Source organism: Oncorhynchus mykiss, chromosome 22 (assembly GCF_057628025.1).
Source record: "Oncorhynchus mykiss isolate SJ-2025 chromosome 22, ASM5762802v1, whole genome shotgun sequence".
In the NCBI taxonomy this organism is placed as follows: Eukaryota; Metazoa; Chordata; class Actinopteri; order Salmoniformes; family Salmonidae; genus Oncorhynchus; species Oncorhynchus mykiss.
Window position 1 is genome coordinate 9227262 of NC_143043.1, and position 14542 is coordinate 9241803.

Below are 14542 nucleotides of genomic sequence, written 5' to 3' on the forward strand. Positions count from 1 at the left end.
TAAACACAATTTGACTAAGACACAAAGTGACTAAGTCACAAAGTGAAAAAAAAGTCATAAAGTGACTAAGATACCGTAGAATAGTGTGGAGTGCAGTTTATACATATGATATGAGTAATGCTAGATACGGAAACATTATTCAAGTGGCTAGTGATCCATTTCTAAAAGTGGCCAAAGATTCCTAATCGATGTCTATAGGCAGTCATTGATGTGCTATTGATTGCTGTTTAGCAGTCTGATGGCCTTGAGATAGAAGCTGTTTTTCAGTCTCTCGGTCCTAGCTTTGATGCACCTCTACTGATCTCGCCTTTTGGATGATAGCGGGGTGAACAAGCAGCCTTCCTGTGGCATCTGGTGCTGTAGGTGTCCAGGAGGGCGGGAAGTTTGCCCCCGGGAATGCGTTGGGCAGACTGGTGAACACCCTCTGGAGAGCTTTGTGGTTGTGGGCAGTGCAGTTGCCGTGTACCAGGCGATGATACAGCCCAACAGGATGCTCTCGATTGTGCATTTGTAAAAGTTTGTGAGGGTTTTAGGTTTAAAGCCAAATCTCTTTAGCCTCCTGAGGTTGAAGAGGCACTGTTGCGCCTTCTTCACCATACTGTCTGTGTGGGAGGACCATTTCAGTTTGTCAGTGATGTGTACGCCGAGGAACTTGAAGCTTTCCACCTTCTCCACTGCTGTCCCCTCGATGTGGATAGGGTGGTGCTCCCTCTGCTGTTTCCTGAAGTCCACAATCATCTCTTCAGTTTGACATTGAGTGAGAGGTTGTTTTTCTGGCACCACACTCCCAGAGCCCTCACCTCCTCCCTGTATATCATCGTTGTTGGTAATCAAGCCTACTACTGTTGTGTCGTCTGCAAACTTGATGTTTGGGTTGGATGAGTGCATGGCCACGCAGTCATGGGTGAACAGGGAGTACAGGAGGGGGCTGAGCACGCACCCTTGTGGGGCCCCAGTGTTGAGGATCAGTGAAGAAGAGGTTTTCTTCCATGCCGTCCCTAGGAGGGGTGCGTCACTTGAGTGGGATGAGTCACTGACGTGATCTTCCTGTCCGGTTTTGCGCCCCTTGGGGCTCGTGCAGTGGAGGAGATCTTCGTTGGCTATATTCAGCCTTGTCTCAGGGTAATAAGTTGGTGGTCTATTGATATCTCTCAAGTAGTGTGGGGGCTGTGCTTTGGCAAAGTGGATGGGGTTATATCCGGGGGTATCGTCGGACAGTGTCCCCTGACCCCCCTGTCTCAGCCTACAGTATCTATGCTGCAATAGTCTGTGTCGGGGGCCAGGGTCAGTCGGTTATATATGTTGCATTCTCCTTTTTTTATCTGGTGTGAATTTAAGTATGCTCCTTCCAATTCTCTCTCTCTCCCTCTCTTCCTCCCCTCCCAGAGGACCTGAGCCGTAGGACCATGCCTCAACTACCTGGCCTGATGACTCCTGCCTGTCCCAAGTCCACCTGGTCGTGCTGACCTGTTCACCGGAAGTGCTACCTTGTCCCGGAAGTGCTGTTTTCACCTCTCTCTCTGTCTCTCGCTCTACTGCACATGCTGTCTTGAACTCTGAATTTCGAATTACAATTCACAGAGTGACAGACAGGCTAATTGGTGACCCTTCTGAAAAGCCCTGTTAATGGCTGTAGAAACTCATTACATGCAACTGGACATGTTTTGAAAAGGGGTTCCTGATCTCTATAATACTACGAGCCATTTAGCAGTTTTACCAAGTCATCTTTTAGCTTGCCCAGATTGGGAATCTCTCTCCCAACCTCATAACTAGCTACCAAGAAGACATTTAAAACTATAGATCAAATTAGAGTAGCTAGCTTATCTAATTATCTTAGCTTGGCATGCCTGCGGAAGATGTTTTTGGGTGGAGTTTTTTTTCTCTGCTCATACAGAAGTAACAAAGGCTTAGTTCACATATTTTGTGAATTGCTTTTTTTAAATAAAAAATATATGCAGTACCAGTAAAAAGTTTGACACACCAACTCATTACAGGCTTTTTCTTTGTTTTTTTTTTACTATTTTCTACATTGTAGAACAGCAGTGAAGACAAACTATGAAATGACACATAACGAATCATGTAGTAACCAAAACAGTGTTTTCTATTTTATTTATTTTATATTTGAGATTATTCAAGTAGTCACCCTATGCCCTGATGACAACCTTGCACACTCTTGGCAGTCTCTCAACCATATTCATGATGTAGTCACCTGGAATGCATGTGATTTAAGACATGAAGGTCAGTCAATGTGGAACATTTCAAGAAATTTGAAAGTTTCTTCAAGTGCAGTCGCAAAACCATTCAAGCACTTTGATGAAACTGGCTCTCATGAGGACCGCCACAGGAAAGGAAGACCCAGAGTTACCTCTGCTGCAGAGGATAAGTTCATTAGAGTTCACTGCACCTCACATTGCAGCCCAAATAAATGCTTCACAGAGTTCAAGTAACAGACACATCAACTGTTCAGAATCAGGCCTTCATGGTCAAATTGCTGCAAAGAAACAACTACTAATGAACACCAATAAAAATAACAGACTTGCTTTGGCCAAGAAACACGAGCAATGGACATTAGACCGGTGGAAATCTGTCCTTTGGTCTGATGAGTTTCGCTTCCAACCACTGTGTCTTTGTAAGACGGATGAGTAGGTGAACGGATGAAGGAAAAGCAGCCAACAAGTGCTCAGCATATGTCATAACTTCTTCAAGACTGTTGGAAAAGCATTCCTCATTAAGCTGGTTGAGAGAATGCCAAGAGTGTGCAAGCTTTCATCGTGGCAAAGGGTGGCTACTTTGAAGAATCTAAAATGTATTTGGATTTGTTTAACACTTCTTTGGTTACTACATAATTCCGTATGTGTTATTTCATAGTTTTGATGTCTTCACTATTATTCTACAATTTAGAAAATCGTACAAATAAAGAAAAAACCTTTGAATGAGTAGGTGTGTCCAAACCTTTGACTGGTACAGTAAATATTCTTCAGGGGTGCTGCAGCACCCTCAGCACCCCTAATTCCCGCGACTATGCCTACTGGCAAGGTTGGTAGACTTTAGAAAAGCAAGTATTAACCAAACGTACTGAATTAGACTCATAATTCTTTCAATCTTTTAGCAGAGATGCAGAAAAGCATAATTTGTTTCTTTAAGAAAAGAACCACCAGTCAAGATGATACAAACAGCTCAAGAGGTATGCTTAGACATGCATAATTACCTAATTACCTATTTAGACATGTAATTAAGCATAATGATTGGCTGTAGATGGCAGGAAGAGGCTTTCAGGTGTTTAAAAATGCTAAATTCTCTAACTTTAGGATAGGGGGCTACCTTAAGTACCACTCCCAGTCATCATCAGGTACTTTGTGACTCATCAGACATTGGGGATATAAATACAATTGCTAGATTTTAATGTTAAGGGGTTATGAAGTGAGATGTAAAAGCAGAATATCAGGAACTGTGTTCGAATACTCATACTAACAACACTAGCTGTACTATTTGCATCGTGAATTGAGTAAATAGTGTGGTTATTGGTCAAAGTATGGATATAGTTAGTATGCCAAAAGTTCCTGGATGTTGTACTAAATTCGCCAAACACTGTTTTGGGGCCCATAATGCAATTCTTCAGAAAATGGTCGTGGCTTCACATTGTTCTCAGATTTGAAGAAAATGGCAGAAAATATGCAGTCAAAGTACAATGAAAATGGATAGAAATGTATTGCTTTAACTAATTATGACAAATGTTAAGAAAATGTTTAGCAATGTAATAAAGTAATGACTTTTCAAATGTTACCTTACACGTTATGTTGGCTGACAATTTGTTAGCTATGCTGTCCTTATGAGCCACATAGCATATCATTACAGTATGTACAGGTATGTTAGCTAGCTACTTATACATCAAACTTGCCAATATATTAACCATAGGATATCTAACTACCCAATGTTTATTGACTTGATCATTCCCGTCATTCTTATCTTAGCTAAATGGTATAGTTGTTGTGCGTTATCAATGGACATTCAGGTGTCTTCGTAAATTCGCTTTTGCTATTTCATCCGATTTCTGATCACTCTCGTCTGAGTGTACCAGAGCTCAGAATAATGAATTTACAAGAGCTCAACACCCATTGAATATGGCCGATGTCAGTAAACGTCGGCAAAAAAGCGTAATTAAATTGTCGCCAGCAGCACAGTTACAGTCACCAAGCTCTTGATAACATGAAAACTGCCTAACCAGCTATGCTAGGACAAGTAACATTTTCAGAGTGGTCTCATTTGTGTCTGGAAGTAGCTAGCAAGCTAGCCAACATTACCTTGGGTGCTTCACTGCCATTGTTAGATCAGAACGCTCAAGTCAACCCTACTCCTCGGCCCGAGCATTCAGTGTGCACTCCGAGAGTGAAATGCTCTGATTTTACAAATGGACAATTTGACAACATTCTGAATTTACAGTGCAATCTGGTACTCCAGAATGAATTTAAGAACACACCTGAAGTCGTAAAACGTCTAACTAGCAATTTGTTACGCTAACTAGCTAGCAAGAGGTTGCATAGCAACATCATCAACCTCCGGTAGACAGCTGAAGAGCTATTACACTCAACTGAAAGGATACCATTCGTTTACAGTATACTAAAATGAACTAATAGTATGTAGTATTCATTATTAAGTATGTAGTATACTTTATGTTAGTATGGGTATTCGAACACAGCTCTGGTCATTTTTCAGGGCTTATGTTTGGTCCAAATATATTTTGAAGGTAGATTTTGCTCTCACAGTTTTTAGTTTAAGTACGTATACCCTTCTACCGTGGTGGAGGTAGATGCTCCTATCATAAAGTGATGAGGTTTGTTTGCGGTACACCAGTGAATTTTGAACAGAGGTGCATTATCACACAATACCTGTGTATTTTTTAACTGGACACCATCGACATCAAACAAGTATAATGGAAGATTTCAGAGAACGCTGGCGAAGGACGAGGCATCTGCTCTTTTTACAGAAGTCAAGGCGTCGAAACAAAACAGGCATTGTTGAAGCATGAAGTATTTATACGTCCATAAACACACTGACATGTGGTAAAACATGTAATTATCTGATGTATGGCTACATATACAGAAATTAAGTTCAAAGGGCATTTTCTACTCCATGCAACTTTCATGTTTCCTGTGAGCTAATGAATTCTCCATTCACATTGATATAATGAGGACAAAAGGTCCCTTTTTACTTTAATCATAGTGTCGCCATCAAAATCATGACAGAGAGAGAGAGTGTGTTTGGGTGGGCGGACAATAGCATTCATAAAATTGTTACTACAGTCACTCAAAGATATTTTATGGAAAATAGCTTGTACTTAGTAGGTGAAACACACATCCTTGTTTAAGCAGGTCTCTGTACCGGTGGTTCTATGTGTACAGTCTACCTAAAGTGTCAACTGCCTATGCAGGTGTACTAATGTACTAAATTAGGGCCCACCCCAGGCACACATTTTTGCCTTAGCACTACACAGCTGATTCAAATAAACAAAGCTTGATGATGAGTTTAATCAGCTGTGTAGTGGTAGGGCACAAACCAAAACTTTGGGAAACTCTGTACTAAATACACAGGTAATACCCTCTACCAATAAACACTCGTATTTCTCCAAACACATACATGAAGCTGCATAAGCTTGAGTCCCCTCCACACTTTCTCTTGTGTACACTCTCACACGCTCTTATATCGCAGAGAAAAATACATTGCTGTTGTGTGTTTGTGGTGATTAAGCATATCAACTGGCAGAATTCACCACGGCGCTTGTTAACCGTGACTTCGACATGAACTTTGACAAAACGAGTCAGTTTGCATTTTCAAATGAGTCATTCGTTGGGTTCGGTTTTGAACAATATTAAATCCCTTGAGAATGGATCTCACATGTTTGTTTAGAGCTTGTTCGAGGATGTTGGTTGCATTGCAAAGTGCTTCTGAGAGATGCCAGCCTCGAGGCAAAGTTAAGCATGCCCCTGTACCTTGACTGCAACCCAAATGGCACCACGTTCCCTTTATAGTGCAATACATCTGACCAGAGCCCATTGGGGCTCTCGTCAAAAGTATTGTACTTTATAGGTCAAATTTGTTCAACAATCCAAATTTGAGTTTGATTTCTGGTAAGGTAATATATTAAGGAACCACAGCTCAGAGCTACATTTTCATGAGGTGTCTACTATAAATACCCCTGGGATGGGTGGGCCTGCCAAGAACTGCACAGGAGACTAAAGGAGGACGCATGATTCCCAGTCAAAACAGTTCAGTAGGGTTCATATATTGTGATTTAATGATGTTTTTGTTCGTTTTGGAATTCGGTGAGGGTTTTTCGACTGTTAGGGCAAGCCGATATTTTACAACCAAAGTACACGGCCCCTACGTCAGTGATTGGTCTAAGAATTATTCAGTAAAGTCTTTGTTGTCATTCAACGAGAGACGACTAGTTTTCATGCACATTTTTTCATCGAAAAGTACTGCTGCAAACATTTTAGATGTTGATGTAAAATTGCGCGACAAAGATCTCTTCGGGCAAAAACATAAATAGTAAAGGCAGACTATTTTGAGGAAGTGTTTACTGGACACTCAAAATGGACAAACTACCTTCGATGCATTTTTCTAGTTTCTCAAGCGAAGGTCTTTTAAAGGGAGTATGCAAGTACACGCGTTTGGTTCGTCTATCCGAGTTCGGCTAGGCACCAGCCAACTGAAGAATTTTGATGCCTTAATTTAATAGTCTCAATGGGATAGGAATCCGGATGAAAAAAATCTCAGCTCAGGCACCTTGAAGCTCACATAACAGTAGGGGACCATTTATCTGTTGAGAGACTGGGGTCTGGGCTGGGAGAGAGAGATCATCTGTGCCATGTTTTTGTTTAGGACCAGAGCACCACTCCAGCTGGGATTTTAGCAGGCAGCAGAAGGCCGGAGAGTATGTTGGTGTCTCTGACACAAGGTAAACAGTGGACTGTCGTGTGGGGGGAGGAGATTTTGGCGAAGCGTGCTGGCTTATTACAGGATGTTTATTTAATTGTATATTAGAAGCAAGCATGGGCCAGTCGGATGTTTTAAGAGGGCAACTATTGTCCTTACGGACAGATAGAAAATCTGATTGTGGGGGGTTGTGAGTTGGGGCATCAGGGTGCACAATACTGTTTGTCAGGGGAGTTCCACTCACATCGAGGGCAAACGTTTTAGCGGCAGCATGATCACATATTTGATGTAGAGTATTTATGTGGTCTTCAAGCTCCCTAATTTTGTGTCACAGATAACTTTTTAAAGTTACGGTGATCAGAAAACCAGTAAGTATCTGGTGTGACCACCCTTTGCCGTGTAGCGTGACACATATCCTTATTGTCTCACTCCTCTTTAATGGCTGTGCGAAGTTGCTGGATATTGGCGGGAACTAGAACACGCTGTTGTACACGTTGCTCCAAAGCATCCCAAACGTGCTCAATGGGTGACATGTCTGGTGAGTATGCAGGCCATGGAAGAACTGGTACATTTTAAGCTTCCAGGTATTGTGTACAGATCTTTGCGACATACACTATCATGCTGAAACATGACAATGGGCATCAGGATCTCGTCATGGTATCTCTATGCATTCAAATTGACATCAATAAAATGCAATAGTGTTTGTTTGTTGCTTATGTCTGCCCATACCAAAACCCCACAATAGGGCACTCTGTTCACAACGTTGACATCTGCAAACCGCTCGACCCAAAAGACGCCATACACACTGTCTGCCATGTGCCCGGTACAGTTGAAACCGGGATTCATTCGCGAAGAGTACACTTCTCCAGCATGCCAGTGGCCAACGAAGGTGAACAAGTCAGTTATGACACCAAACTGCAGTCAGGTCAAGACCCTGGCGAGGATGACGAGCATGCAGATGAGCTTCCCTAGACAGTTTCTGACAGTTTGTGCAGAAATTCTTCGGTTTTGTATTTGTATTTTTTATGGATTCCCATGAGCTTTGTACATAATGTTGCTGTTACCATGTCTTAGGACCTCAAATAACTTCTGGACTTCAGAACCGCAATTACTCACCTCAAATTGGACAAATATTTCCTATAGTCCGATGCGAGGAATATACTTCTTTCTCTGGAACGTGCCCAAATCTCCGTCATTTGCATGAAGAAAAGATGGGGGAAAAAGTGCGGCAGTCAGGCTGCCTTCTGAGACTTCGTAGGCGAGTGAGTAAACCTCCACAACCATCCATTCTATTGGCCAACATGCAATCATTGGAAAATAAAATGTATGATATACAAGCAAGACTATCCTACCAACGGGAAATTAAAACCTGTAATATATTTTGTTGTTTCACAGAGTCGTGCCTGAATGACGACACGGATAATATAGAGCTGGCGTGATTTCCTATGCATCGGCATGACAGAGTAGCTACGTCTGGGAAGACGAGGGGCGGGGTGTGTGTATATATGTCAATAACAGCTGGTGCGCGATGTCTAATAGGAAAGTCTTGAGGTATTGCTTACCTTATGATATCAAATCAAATCAAATGTATTTATATAACCCTTCGCACATAGGCTGATATCTCAAAGTGCTCTACAGAAACCCAGCCTAAAACCCCAAACAGCAAGCAATGCAGGTGTAGAAGCACGGTGGCTAGGAAAAACTCCCTAGAAAGGCCAAAACCTAGGAAGAAACCTAGAGAGGAACCAGGCTATGTGGGGTGGCCAGTCCTCTTCTGGCTGTGCTGGGTGGAGATTATAACAGAACATGGCCAAGATGTTCAAATGTTCATAAATGACCAGCATGGTCAAATAATAATAATCACCGGCAGAACAGTTGACACTGGAGCAGCAGCACGGCCAGGTGGACTGGGGACAGCAAGGAGTCATCATGCCAGGTATGGTCCTAGGGCTCAGGTCCTCCGAGAGAGAGAGAAAGAAGAGAGAAAGAAATAATTAGAGAGAGCATACTTAAATTCACACAGGACACTGGATAGGACAGGAGAAGTACTCCAGATATAACAAACTGACCCTAGCCCCCCAACACAAACTACTGCAGCATAAATACTGGAGGCTGAGACAGGAGAGGTCAGGAGACACTGTGGCCCCATCCGATGATGCCCCCGGACAGGGCCAAACAGGAAGGATATAACCCCACCCACTTTGCAAAAGCACAGCCCCCACACCACTAGAGGGATATCTTCAACCACCAACTTACAATCCTCAGACAAGGCCGAGTATAGCCCACAAAGATCTCCACCACGGCACAACCCAAGGGGGGGGGCGCCAACCCAGACAGGAAGATCACATCAGTGACTCAACCCACTCAAGTGATGCACCCCTCCTAGGGACGGCATGAAAGAGCACCAGTAAGCCAGTGACTCAGCCCCTGTAATAGGGTTAGAGGCAGAGAATCCCAGTGGAAAGAGGAGAACCGGCCAGGCAGAGACAGCAAGGGTGGTTCGTTGCTCCAGAGCCTTTTCGTTCACCTTCACACTCCTGGGCCAGACTACACTCAATCATATGACCCACTGAAGAGATGAGTCTTCAGTAAAGACTTAAAGGTTGAGACCGAGCTTGCGTCTCTCACATGGATAGGCAGACCATTCCATAAAAATGAAGCTCTATAGGAGAAAGCCCTGCCTCCAGCTGTTTGCTTAGAAATTCTAGGGACAATTAGGAGACCTGCGTCTTGTGACCGTAGCGTACGTGTAGGTATGTACGGTGGGACCAAACCAGAAGCCCATGTAATGCTTTGTAGGTTAGCAGTAAAACCTTGAAATCAGCCCTTGCCTTGACAGGAAGCCAATGTAGGGACGCTATAGCACTGGAGTAATATGATCAAATGTTTTGGTTCTAGTCAGGATTCTAAGCTGTAGACCACACTACCTACCAGGAGAGTTCTCATCTATATTATTCGTAGCCGTCTATTTACAACCACAAACCGATGCTGGCACTAAGACTGCACTCAACCAGTTGTGTAAGGCCATAAGCAAATAAGAAAATGCTCATCCAGAAGCGGCACTCCTAGCGGCCGGGGACTTTAATGCAGGCACACCTAAATGCATTTTAACTAATTTCTACCAGCATGTTACATGTGCAACCAGAGGACAAAAAACTCCATACCACCTTTACTCCAGACACAGAGACCCATAAAAAGTTATCCCTTGTCCTTCATTTGGCAAATCTGACCATAATTATAACCTCCTGATGCCTGCTTTCAAGCAAAAACTAAAGCAGGTAGTACCAGTGACTCACTCAAAATGGAAGTGGTCAGGTGACATGGATGCTACACTACAGGACTGTTTTGCTAGGACAGACTGGAAAATGTTCTGGGATTCATCCAATGACATTGAGGAGTATACCACCTCAGTCATCGGCTTCATCAATAAGTGCATCAACGACAACGTCCCCACTGTGACAGTATGTACATATCCCAACCAAAAGCCATGGATTACAGGACACATCCGCATCGAGGTAAAGGCTAGAGCTGCCGCTTTCAAGGAGCGGGACACTAATCTGGACGCTTATAAGAAATCCTGCTACGCCCTCAGATGAACCATCAAACAGGCAATGAGCCAATATAGGATAAAGATTGAATCCTACCACACTGGCTCTGACGCTCGTCCGATGTGGCAGGGCTTACAAACTATTACGCACTACAAAGGGAAACCCAGGCGCGAGCTGCCCAGTGACGAGAGCCTACCAGACGAGCTAAATGCCATTTATGCTTGCTTCGAGGCAAGCAACACTGAAGCATGTATAAGAGCACCAGTTGTTCCGGACGACTGTGTGATAACACTTTCTGTAGCCAATGTGAGCAAGACCTTTAAGCAGGTCAATATTCACAAAGACGAGGGGCCAGATGGATTACCAGGACATGTACTCAAAGCATGCGCGGACCAACTGGCAATTGTTTTCACTGACATTTTCAACCTCTGTTGAGGAAGAAATGTTTCAAGCATGGTCTCTGCGCCCAAGAACATTAAGGTAACCTGCCTAAATGACTACTGACCCGTAGCACTCACTTCTGTAGCCATGAAGTAGGGTAGGCTGGAATATAGATTCAATATCAGACACAGAGGCTGATATTAGTCAGGATGCCTTGTAGGCTTTCTGCACTCTCTCTCTATAAGGCACTGACAGCTAATTTGCCTTCAAGGAGCTTGACCTATGAAACAGCCTACAAGGCACCATCAGCCTCTGAGGGCTACTATTGAATCTGATCAGCCTGACAGGAATAGAGCTCACCCACTCTGGATAATTTGTATCAGCCTTTAATGCACTGACTGTCAATATGCCTGCATGGAGCTTTACCTACTGAATCTTATCAAGATCTGAGACTGTAATTGAATCTGATCAAGCTGTTAGAAGTGGAGCTCACCCACTCTGTAATTTTAAACATTATTCTAAAAACATGAAGTGCCCCTTACAATTATACACATACAGTTGAAGTCGGAAGTTACCGTACACCTTAGCCAAATACATTTAAACGGAGGTTTTCACAGTTCCTGACATTTAATCCTAGTAACAATACCTTGTCTTAGGTCAGTTAGAATCACCACTTACTTTGAAGGATGTGAAATGTCAGAATAACATTAGAGAGAATTATTTATTTCAGCTTTTATTTTTTTCATCACATTCACATTCACAGAAGTTTACATACACTCAATTAGTATTTGGTAGCATTGCCTTTAAAATGTTTAACTTGGGTCAACTGTTTCCTGTAGCCTTCCTCAAGCTTCCCACATCAATTTGGGTGAATTTTTGCCCATTCCTCCTGACAGAGCTGGTGTAACTGAGTCAGGTTTGTAGGCCTCCTTGCTCGCACACACTTTTTCAGTTCTGCCCACAAATGTTCTATAGGATTGAGGTCAGGGCTTTGTGATGGCCACTCCAATACCTTGACTTGGTTGTCCTTAAGCCATTTTGCCACAACTTTGGAAGAATGCCTGGGATCATTGTCCATTTGGAAGACCCATTTGCGACCAAGCTTTAACTTCCTGACAGATGTCTTGAGATGTTGCTTCAGTGTATGCACATCATTTTCCCTACCTCATGATGCCATCTATTTTGTGAAGTGCACCAGTCCTTCCTGCAGCAAAGCACTCCTACAACATGATGCTGCCACCCCTTGCTTCACGGTTAGGATCGTGTTCTTCGACTTGCAAGCGTCCCCCTTTTTCCTCCAAACATAACGATGGTCATTATGGCCAAACAGTTTTATTTTTGTTTCATCAGATCAATGGACATTTCTCCAAAAAGTACGATCTTTGTCCCCATGTGCAGATGTAAACCGTAGTCTGGCTTTTTTGTGGCGGTTATGGAGCAGTGGCTTCTTCCTTGCTGAGCGGCCTTTCAGGTTATGTTGATATAGGACTCGTTTTACTGTGGATATAGATATTGTTGTACCTGTTTCCTCCAGCATCTTCACAAGGTCTTTTGCTGTTGTTCTGGGATTGATTTGCACTTTTTACACCAAAGTACATTTATCTCTAGGAGACAGAACACGTCTCCTTCCTGAGCGGTATGACGGCTGCGTGGTCCCATGGTGTTTATACTTGCGTATTATTGTTTGTACAGATGATAGTGGTACCTTTAGGTGTTTGAAAATGTCTCCCAAGGATGAACCGGACTTGTGGAGGTCTACACATTTTTTTCTGAGGTCTTGGCTGATTGCTTTTGATTTTCCCATGATGTAATTTAAAGAGGCACTGAGTTTGAAGGTAGGGCTTAAAATACATCCACAGGTACACCTCCAATTGACTCGAAGTATGTCAATTAGCCTATCAGGAGCCAAGCTGTTTAAAGGCACAGTCAATTTAGTGTTTGTAAACTGACCCACTGGAATTTTGATACAGTGAATTATTGGTACATTCTGACCTTAGTTCCTTTGTTTTGTCTTTGTTTTAGTATGGTCAGGGCGTGAGTTGGGGTGGGCAGTCTGTTTGTTTTTCTATGTTGGTTTCTGTGTTCGGTCTTTCTTAAAAATCATTATCATTAATCATTCAAATCATTAAAATCATTATCATTAATCATTACCACGCTGCGCATTGGTCCTCCGATCCTTCTCGCTACTCCTCCTCAGAAGAGGAGGACGAGAACCCTTACAATTATAAATGAAATAATCTGTCTGTAAACAACTGCTGGAAAAATTACTTGCGTCATGCACAAAGTAGATGTCCTTACCGACTTGCCAAAACTATAGTTTGTCAACAAGAAATGTGTGGAGTGGTTGAAAAACGAGTTTTAATGACTCCAAGTTAGCTGCGTTGTTCCTTGCATGCGATCAGCTGAGGTTTTGGAGACGGAATGCGGCCTGGGAGACAGTGTTGTCTGTCAGGCATCGTTCAAATATTAAATATCCCCACAAGCAATAAATCAGCTCATTAAAATGAAAGTAACCGGACAAACGTAATCAAACCCAGAGCACATTAAACACCAGTAAAATACTGAATATCAACCTTTCACACTAGTTTGTATTTAAGTCTTCATGGTGAGTGGCCATATTTGAGTGTACGTGTATACGTGTGTGCAGTGCACACGTGTTTATTCATGTGTGTGTGAATGTGTGTTAGGCAGATTGCAATGTTGTACTGGAAGTAGAAAAGAGATAGAAAGTGTGTGTGTGCGTGCCTCTTTGTGTTGTGTTAATCTTTGGCTTGATGAATAAGTGATGCTAATGCCTAGAGGTGTGAGAGTGAGTGGAGCACACCAACGTGATATGAATAGGACTTCCTCTCTCTGACTTCAACAGGAAGTCAACAGGAAGAAGGTTACGCACACTTAGTAGGCATATTCCCTTAATTGAAAAGTGGCATTTGTGACTCATCTCATGGGCTTTAATTCATTATGGTAATGTGTGTGTGTGTGTGTGTGTGTGTGTGTGTGTGTGTGTGTGTGTGTGTGTGTGTGTGTGTATATAGTAGTAGTTTTAGCAGGCATGGGTATGCTCCATTCACTATTTAGCCTACAATATAAGCAGATATGACATAGAATATGTCATGATTGCCAATGCCAATCTCTAATTAATTCACTTTTTCTCCAGTCCACTCTACTTTTTACCTGTTTTTTCACTCACCCAGATTTTAAACTGCTAACTAGGAGACTAGATATCCTCATTTTCAAAACTCATTTATGAGAGAGACACTTTATTTTATGAAAAAATGGAGCGAGTTGGATTTGGTCACAGTGTTTCATGATGTGCCAGGAGTGTGCTGTGGGCAATAAGATGGGAGACCAGTCGCTGTAAATGCACACCAGTCCCACCCAACTGGTTTTGTGTGCATGCGTGTGTGTTCAGAGTCATGCAGCTGCTTCATCCTGTGCCTCCTTCTACCACATGTCAATGTTCTTAGCTCTGTTCAGCAGCAATTCTGTGACAGTGGATGAAGGCTCGTGGTCCTATTCAAATCTATTTTATTGTGATTATGGCTTGGGGGGGGGGGGGGGAAACTTGGTTGTGCTCATCTTATTTCCTCTTAAGTTATCTGGTTCAAAACATTGGCAGTAATCAGCACTATTCTAGTGGGATCCCACCTAGTATTTTTATTTATATTCAAATATTTGTG

At 42.7% G+C, this 14542-nt stretch overlaps 1 long non-coding RNA gene across 2 annotated transcripts in view; it reads left to right on the forward strand.

Annotated features, from left to right (window-relative positions):
• Positions 1-14542, forward strand: part of LOC149972792 (uncharacterized) — a 237679-nt gene that overhangs the window by 218014 nt on the left and 5123 nt on the right. For both annotated transcript variants that reach the window (XR_016490493.1, XR_016490494.1), the window contains exon 2: positions 1387-6955. This is a non-coding gene — a long non-coding RNA (uncharacterized LOC149972792). The remainder of the gene's footprint in view (positions 1-1386; positions 6956-14542) is intronic.